Genomic DNA, 10,003 nt, shown 5'->3' on the forward strand with positions numbered 1-10,003 from the left:
GGAAAAAGGGGAAATACCTTTGAATCCACCAAAGCAACAATTTGTTATGGAGACCAATTCCTCATCGAAAAGTCCCAAAATTGAGCATGTCAATGCGGTGATGACCTTGAGAAGTGAAAAAATTGTTGACAATCAAGTTGGAGTTCACAATGAAGAGAGTGCATAGTTGCAACCAAAAGTTGACACCCGTCCCGTTTCACATTTTATTCCTCCTTCGTTGCATATGCATGAACCCTTTATTCAAAAAGTGTTGAAAGATGATTTGAAAAATTCTTGTGTTGAAAGTGATTCCCAAAAGATTTTTGAAAAAGAATTTGAGCCAAAAGCTCTATTTCCGGATGCCTTGAAAAGATCCATTTCTCTTAAAAAGCAAAAGACCAAGGTCAATGAAATAATTGAAATGTTTAGGCAAGTGAAGATAAATCTTCCTCTCTTTGATGCAATTAAACAAATTCCGGCTTACACCAAATTCTTGAAAGATCTTTGCACCCAAAAGAGGAAGAACAAGAGCAATGCACCAAAGAAAGTAGTCTTGACTAAGCAAATAAGCTCCATCTTGCAACACAACACTCTTTCAAAATTTAAGGACCCAGTTCAACTGCTACTTCTTACATCATTGGTGATCATGTCATCAACTGGGCTCTTTTTGATTTAGGAGCAAGTGTTAATCTTTGTCCATATTCGGTGTATGTTCAATTGGGCTTAGGAGACTTAAAACCGACGTCAGTAGTTTTGCAACTAGTAGACCGATCCATCAAAAAGCGCCGGGGTATTATTGAGGATGTGTTGATTAAAATTGATAAATTATTTTTTCCAGTCGATTTCGTTGTCATTGACACGGAACCGGTCCCGAATCCCAAAGCCAAATTCTCGTTATCCTTGGCCGTCCCTTCTTGGCAACCGCTAATACCAACATAAATTGTAGGACGGGGATAATGAAAAAAAAATTTGGGCACATGAAGGTGAATTTGAACATATTCAATCCAGCCCCGAGTTCAATGGACAAGCATGAAGAAGTGTGCGTTATGAAAAAGTGTTTTGAAAATGAATTTTAAAAAGTTGAGTCTTTGCTTGGTAATAAAATTTCCAAAGGTTTACCTTCCAAAATGATTTCAAAGAATGTTGATTTTAAACCAAGTGTTGATAGGGCATGGAAGCCCAAGAGTTGCATTGACAAAGGACCATCAATCTCCTTTGAATCAAATCCAAGAAGTTCTTTAGGGAACAATTTGTTGGGTGGGATTCAAAATGCCATTCACCCCGTCAAGAAGGGGATGCACAACAAGATTTTTTATTCGGGCTAAAACAGCTCAACGTCTTGCTAGAGACGTTAATGACTAGTGCATTCCATAGGGTTTGACAACTATATTCCTCCCTCATTTATGTTTTTATATGTTTCTGCATCGTCTAGATATGAGTTGAATTTAAAAATCCGGCTTAAGGGCCATTTCCTGCATTTTAAGTACTGCCAGTGAGATTTCGATTGATCGAACTCAAGTTCGACACTTTGATCGATCGAATCACCTGGGTTAAGGACCTTTTAAATTCCATTCTGATCAATCGAAGTTCAGTTCAACAATCGAAGTGCATTTTCAATTGATCGAAGTTAAGGTTTCAATTGATCAAAGCCCTTCAATTGATCAAAAATGCGTCATTTGAATTTTCCAGAAAATCACTTTGGTCGTTCAGCTCCCCAACCCTAATTTTATTTTTCCTTTTCTTTTTCTTTTTCTTTTTTCTTCCTTATTTTTCTTTTCTTTTTCTTTTTCCTTTTCTTTTTCTATTTTTCTTCTCTTCCTCCTATTCATCTTCTCCCTCTCTCACCCAAACCCTTGCCTCCCATCTCTCTCTCCCTAATTCCATCTCCCCCATCTCAATCTATCTCAATCTCTCTCCCTCGACCAAAAACCACCACCAACCACCTCCCTTTTCTCAAGCCGGCGGCAACCGAGGACAAGCCAAGCAACTCGCTGCCATCCTCCATCATTTCCAGCGAGTTTTTGGCCCAAAAGTGACCAAAACCATTTCCACTCTCTCCATTTTTCTCTATTTCCCCTATTTTTATCGTCTCCAGCCGATTTAGGCCAAGGAGACCTCGAATCCATCTCCGGCGAGCTTCTGAACTTTCTGGCAAAGTTCTGGTCACCTCTTCCGATTCCGGCGAGGCTTGAAAACCTCTGTTTTGACCCAAATCTCTTAGTTTCACTCTCTCCTTCCCTCTTTTGGATCAGGTAACCTCTGAATCTTTTTCTTTTTATTATTTTTTTTTTGTTTTTATATTCTTTTATTTTATTTTGTTTTGTTTTTCTTTTGCATGCTTGTACATATTTTTTTATTCTATTTTGTGTTGTTCATTTTTACTGTCATATGCTTAAGTAAAAATTAAAAACAAATAAAAAAAATTAGAAAAGAATCAAAATCAAAATAAAAAGTAAAAATGTAAAAATATTGTTTAAAAATTTTTTGGGAACATTTGATTTGGATTGACCTTTGATGTTTGTGAATGTTGATGGGAACAAAATAGAAATAAATGATGGAATGTGGTTGATGTAGTTGTTAGAAAGAGGATGGGCAAATTTTATTGGTTTAGTGAATTGATTATGGGCGGTGTCCCTTGTTGAATGTTGAGATTAATTTATTGATTGTGTTGAATGATATATATATGTGTGTTTTGCTGTGTTTGAAAAATTTTGGGATATCCAATTTTAAGGGGACCATACCGAATTTTAAAAAAAAAAATTGAAACTTTCATTTTAAAAATCAAAAAGGTATGTGGTTTGATTTTTGTCATTTGAGATGGAATTTGAAAAGACTTTTCAAAGTTAGATGTTGAAGTTAATTGAATAAAAAGAAATATTTTTGGACTTGATTTATTTTTGAAAATTAAATGGCATTGAAAAGTTTGAATTGTTGTGAGCATAGTTCCACATTGTCTCAATTGTTTGTCTTGAATATGAAATGTATGGATATGTTCTAAGTTGCCTAAATTGATTGCAAGCATGATTTGATTTGATTTTGTACTTTTGAATTGAAAATGGTAAGTCTTGTCTTCAATGCATAAAAGTGTTTCAAATGGACCTCTTTTAAATGTTTTGAGTGACTTGAGTGCATTGTTTTGGTAAAATGATCTTTCATTGTTAAAATACTTTATAATCACACTTGTTGGGTTTCAAATGTTTAAAAAGGGAAATTTTTGAAACTTTGTTTGAAAAATGTGAAGTTGAGTTGCATGATTCATTCTATTGATTTTCATTCATTGCATGATTCTTGTCATAAAGTTTTTCTACAATGCAATTGAATGTTTTGACCCAAGGTTTTCAAAAATTCCAACTTTGCCCCAAAAGTATTGAGAAATTCCAAAGTTGACCAAAATGCCCTTGCTTGAATTGAAGCTTGTTCCATTTGAGTCCTTTGCATCCATTTGCATATACTAAGTGCCTTTGAACTTGTTTGTGATACAATTCTTGATTCTTGCCATGCTAGGGCATAAATGTCTTTTAACCTTCTTTATCATAATTCTTGATCTTCTCTTGCAAACTAAATTGAATCACCATTCCAACCCATATGTTTGAAGTCAATTAATTCCATTGTTGCTTAAATGACCTTGAAACTTGTCTAATGTAATAATTGCAACCTGTTGCTTGTATATATACCATTTTGCATAAACTTGTATCACATTGCCAGTTTTGAGATTTTCTGAGCATCTTTTGAGCCTGTTGTCTTGGATTGACTTCTGACTAAGTTTGGGGGTGTTATGGATTTTTGAGTTGTGATGCATGATTTGGATGTTATATTTGTTCTTTAGCCTTAATATTGATTCTTGCACTTACTTGAGATTTTGAAATACAATTTAAACCAAGTTAAGACTGTGTTTGCTTAATATTAATGTATATCTGTTTCCATGCCATTGTCTTTATATCTTACACTCGTGATCCATTCTTGATGACCGAGGTTCTTTCCGGTCTAGATTCTAACTTCCAGTTGGTAAGCTTCTTGTATTCTCCATATTTAACCATTCTCTACTTCATTTAAGCACTAGAGGAGGTCACGAGCCATCAGTGATCATAGGATTTTGATTTTGTTGCATTGAAGTACAGGATATTTCTTTGTCTAGAGTTGCTATTCTATGTGCATCATTCTAATATATGCCATCTAGTTGTATACCATGTCCAGGACTCATTCTTGAACTTGCTTGTCATCACATGCCTTGGATTGTAGTGTTTTGCAACCGTGCATTTCGCTTAGTCTTTATTCCATGACATAGCTGTTTCTTGAATCTTAGGTTGACAATTGACATGCCTTTATGTTCTATGTTATTCTGTTTACTGTATTTGATCTTCACTGTTGCACTTGTAGACATTCTTGCTTAGGAATTGATACGATGTAATCATAGGGTTTACTTGTCATATCTTTGCAGCATCTACTTAAGTTTTAGGTTTGTGAATGCACCATGCATCATTTATGCACATCACAGCCTATACTTGTCCTGTTGATCATAGTTATGCTCCGAATGTTCCATATGTGACTTTGCTGCATTCTATGCCATCTGAATTATCCTGTCTAGCTGAAGCCTGTTGAATGATAATTCTGAAGCTTTCTTATTGATTTCTTACATAAGTATGATCTTTCCTATCTATCCTTTGTTCTTATTTGATTCAGACGTGCTTTGTGTTTCCTTATCAGTTGCTTACCATATCCTATACCTGCATACTGATTTATACTTGTGTTTTTGCAGATATAGTGTAAATGAAAGACTCTCACTAGGAAATGAGTTCACAGAGTTCCACAGCCTCTATCCCCAGCATCTTCTTCTTCATCTTTTTCATCTTCGGCTTCAGTCCAATCTGAGCCATCTACCATCAATGCTGAGTATGTTATTATGCGAAAGGTCCCCGCTGAGTCTTAAGCCAGTAAGACAAGGGAGACCGAGTAAAGATTTGATAGAGACTTATTCTCCACATTGGATCAGACCAAGTGGTCTTATGATGAGCTTGTGAGGTGGGGCATTGATGTCATTATAACTCCAGCAGATACAGTCGTCTACCCCCGGCTGGTTACTCTATTCTACCAGTGCCTCTCGATGGATGAGGATGACAGACTTCGTTTACACGCTACCATTGACGGCCAGGAGATTGATATTTATATCCCAGCTATAGCTGCTGCCAGTCGATGTTGATAAGCACTGAAAAGTGCGTATTTAAACCCCTTAAGCTTAGGCATTCTAGTACCTTTATCTATCTTACTTTACTGTTTTAGATTGATTTTGTATTATTTCTATTTTCAGGCACATATCCCGAAAATAAGCTAACTCAGCCAAATAAGAGCTTAATTGAAGCAATTAAGGGATTAAACAAAGAAAGGAGCAAAGTGGAGTAAGAAGGAAGCAAATGAAGCCAAATGTGGGAAGCACCAAAGTTCAATCGATCCAAGTTCAAGGTTCGATCGATCGAACAATGATCAATCTCAGCACTTCAAGATAGATTCAAGCCTTGGCCCAAAAGCATAAAGTCCAAAAGTTTGATCGATCCAACACCACCCTTCGATCGATCGAATACTTTTGTCCCTATTCAAATGATTGATCCTATCCACAACTGTACCACCCACTAACCACTTTTATCCTTTTCCCATAAATATCTCCCAAAATATCTCGGATTTGTCTTTCCCAAAAAGCTCAGCCAGTTGGATCGATCCAGCCTAAGTTCGATAGATCTCAGCCAGTTCGATCGATCCAAGTCCAAGGTTCGATCGATCGAACTTCCTCCAATACAAAAAAGTTAAATTCCAGCTTGTGTAATCCGTCCTCTATCCAATCATTAGATAATATTCTTTGCACGACCCTAGCTCATTTTTTGTGCCACTTAACCTACCTATAAAAGGAATATGATGCACTTTTTAAGCATATAGACTATTCTAGGGTTTAATCTCTTAGTGGAAGCAAGTTTAGAGGAGGAGGAGGCTAGAGACACCATTAGAGACTCTTCATCAACCAAGGAGCAAGCCTTTTCCATGAAGTTAGCCCTTGAGGGTTGGAGCAACATCACCATGAGTGGCTAGACATCCTCTTGGGGCTAGAGTTAGCCCCAAGCATGCTTTTTATATCTTAATCTTGTGTATTATTGAGGGATTAGTGTTGTAATTGATGTTTTGACACTTTGATATATATAGATTTTGTTTATTCAATGATTTATGTGGTTTAATGCTTCCAATTGATCATTTCATTCTATCCATATGTCTATGTATGCTAGAATAGATGTTCCTGAGCTTGTCTCTAGATTTTATGTTATTGATGTAAGTCTAGGTGTATTGATGCTATAGATTTGGATATTATCAAAACATAGTGCTTAAAGGAATGCTCTTATGATTCTCTTGATGGTTCATACTTATTTCTTGATAGATTGTGCCTCTCTCCTAGTTTATTTTCATACTAGTAGTGTAGATGTAGTGTAGTTGTAGTGTAGTGTTAAATGGGAGGACAATCTATGCTTGTTGTTTGATGATCCAAGCTTTTGAATGCAAGTAGCATATGTCTCTATCCTTGTGTTGTATTTGGATTGTGAGCTTAATGAAATGATTAATGACTTGTTTTGATTTATTGTGCCTTTCACATGTTGTTTAGATAATATATGCTTCATTGCTTAGATATATTGTACCTTCACATGATGTTTAGACAATACATGCTTAACTAGTCATCCTTGCTTGTTGAATCAACCGAACACACACACACCAATATTGCAACACACCATTTGCCCTCATTAATCACTTGTCAATGATATAGAAATGCATTGCTTGGTGGTAATCTCTAAACCCCAAGATTTCTTTCTCTCTTACTTACTCTTAATTGCATTCTTTTGTTATCACTTAGTTTAATTTAGTTGCTCTCTAATCAACCAACCAACCAATTGTTTGATCACTCGACCTACTAGCCCTAACAATTCCACGACATTGCTCGTTCCTCATAATCCCTTGGGACGATCCCTACTCGCCCTAGCTATATTTATAGTGAAAGGTAGTAGTGGCTTCTATAAATATAAAACTCTTGGCCCTCGCCTTAATGCACACTCTTAAGCTTATGGTAGGATGACGACCATCAGTTTTTGGCATCGTTGCCGGGGATTTGATTGATTAGATTTGGCAACGTTGGATTTGTGAAATTGATTAGGATTAGTACTATTTTGATCGTGTCTTTACCTTATTTTTATTTTTCTTTTTGGTTACTTATTGTGTTGTTCTTATTTGACAAGCTGCATTGTTGGAGAGGAAGCAAGCAAAGGAGTCATCAAGCATTCAAGCAAGCAAAGAAAGTAAAAAGCTAAAAATTCTAAAAATTTGCTAAGCTAAGCTTTAAATTTGGAGTTGAAGTGCTAAAGGACCTTTGTAAGACTTTCTTTACTCAATCCCTTAGTTAAATCATCGGCCCACGTAGAGGCTTGTTTTTAATTGTTCATTGCATCATTGTTGTTAAAGCATGGGAGTATGAATTAAGTGTTTGTGGAAGAAGTCTAATTGCAATTGTTGTGAAGGCATAGTGTTTGTCATTCTTTGTGCTTGTTGTGCTTTGCATTGTGCATGCATGGACGTCGTTCATTGAGACCAACTCTTGTCCCTCTTGATTTGCATCTTGAATCCATCGTTAGAAATCCTAGGGGAAGAGGAAGTTCAAATAGAACCAATCTATCAATGGATGACCATAATGATAATCATGTTGTGGACCTCGGTTACATAGACCAACAAGGTATCCTCCATCCCAATGTGCACAATAAGAACATACAAGTACGATTAGGCATGCCTAGGCCATTCATTCACCAACCACCACAACAACAAGGCCAAGTTCCATATGGAATGCCAAGGCCAATGTATGCTCCACAACCTCCCATCAACAATCAAGGAATTCAAAACCAAGGTGTTCATGTTGCACCTCAAGTTGCTAATCCACCTCTTGCTTTAAGAGACCATTATGTGCCTAATGAGTATAATGCACCTTCATGCATTCAATTGCCTCCATTTAGAGCACATCATTATGAAATTAAGCCACAAACCATTCAAATGCTTCCTAATTATCAGGGACTTCCAAGTGAAGAACCTTACAAGCATTTGGATGAGTTTCTTGAAGTATGTTCCACCGAAAAATATACGGACATGCCGGAAGAGGTTTTAAGACTCAAACTTTTTCCATTCACCTTAAAAGACAAGGCAAAGTATTAGTTTAACAATCTTAGGCCTTTTTCAATCACTTCTTGGGCAAAAATGGAACAAGAGTTCTTGAAAAAGTACTATCCAGTTTCTAAAACTAATGCCATGAGAACCTCAATTCGAGAATTTTCACATAGGGATGGAGAAACTTTTCATGAGGCATGGGAATGCTTCAATGAATTGCTTAGGAAGTGTCCACATCATGACATGCCCAAATGGTAATTAGTTCAATATTTCTTTGAGTTTTTATCGGATAACTATAAGGGTATGGTTGATGCTTCCATGGGTGGCTCATACATTGATAGGCATGAGGATGACGTGTGGCATCTTTATGATAGCATGAGTGAAAATTCTTTGCATAGAATACTATCATCTAAGAATGGTAGAAATTCACAAGGTAGGAAGAGTGTTGGCTTACATCAAGTCAACCATTCAAATGAAATAGCCACCGAAATGAAGTCTTTATCTCAAAGGTTTGATTAATTTTTGATTAACCAAAACTCGGCGAACCAAGTATCTTCCTTCCCTAACCATTCTCATCGTGTATCAAATGAAACATGTATGACTTGTTCTAGGGTTCTTCATTCTACTTTTCATTGTCCTCACGGACAAGTGCAAAATTAACCTAGTGAACAAGTCAATGCAGCTTTTGTGAACCAAGGGAACAATCCTTATGGTACTCACTATAATCCAAGTTGGAGGAATCATCCAAATTTCTCTTGGAAAAACCAAGGAGAGGGCTCAAACCCTTCCCAAGGCAATTTTCAAGGGAAGTACATTCCACCTCCACTTCAAAACCAAGGATCCCAAGGTTATAGACCTTATCAATCATAAGGGAATCAATTTGCTAATTCTCATTTTCCCAACCAATCTTATTCCCAAGGTAATACTAGAAGTCCTGCCTTTGAAGAAAAAGTTTTGAATGCTTTGGGCACTTTAGAGGCTAACACTCAATTGCTTCATTCTCACTCTCAATCTATTGCGAAGCTAAAAACCCAAGTAGGGCAAATAGCAAGCACTCTCAATGCAAGAGAGAAGGGAAAGATGCCTATTAATGCCCCACCTAAGCAACAATGTGTTGTGGAAACCCATTCCTCATCGGAAGGCCACACCATTAAACATGTTAATGCGGTGACTACCTTGCGGAGTGGTAGGGTAGTGGACAATCAAGTTGGAATGTCCAATGAAGAGAGTGAACCGGTGCAACCTCAAGTTGTCACCCGTCCCGTTTCACATCCCATTCCTCCTTCATTGCATATACATGACCTTGTAAATGAGAAAGTTTTGAAAGATGTGTTTGAAAAAGAAGTTTTGAAAAATGATGTTAAAAAGGTTTTGTTAAAAAATGATTTAAAAACTTCTTGTGTTGAAGAGAGTTCAAAAGAAAATTTTGAAAAAGTGTTTGAACCAAAAGTTCCATTTCCGAATGCCATAAAAGGATCCATTTCAAAAGCCAAGCAAAAGGCAAAAACCAATGAAATTATGGAAATGTTTAGGCAAGTGAAAGTTAATCTTCCACTATTAGATGCAATCAAGCAACTTCCGGCTTATGCCAAATTCTTGAAAGACTTGTGCACCCAAAAGCGGAAGAATAAGAGCCAAGCACCGAGAAAAGTGGTTTTGACCGAGCAAGTAAGCTCAATTTTGCAATATAACACTCTTGTAAAGTTTAAGGACCCCAGTTCGCCCACTGCATCATGCATTATTGGTGATCATATCATTAATCGGGCGCTTCTTGACTTAGGAGCAAGTGTTAACCTTCTTCCATACTCGGTTTATGTCAAATTGGGCCTAGGTGAATTGAAACCGACGT

General features: G+C 36.8%; 1 pseudogene; it reads right to left on the bottom strand.

The window, feature by feature from the left end:
- Window positions 1-8,300: 8,300 nt before the first annotated feature.
- LOC132280276 (small nucleolar RNA R71) lies at window positions 8,301-8,399 on the bottom strand (annotated as a pseudogene).
- Window positions 8,400-10,003: the final 1,604 nt, after the last annotated feature.

Source organism: Cornus florida, unplaced genomic scaffold, assembly GCF_030987335.1.
Source record: "Cornus florida cultivar Cherokee Brave unplaced genomic scaffold, ASM3098733v1 CherokeeBrave_3.0.0_Hap2_Chr10, whole genome shotgun sequence".
In the NCBI taxonomy this organism is placed as follows: Eukaryota; Viridiplantae; Streptophyta; class Magnoliopsida; order Cornales; family Cornaceae; genus Cornus; species Cornus florida.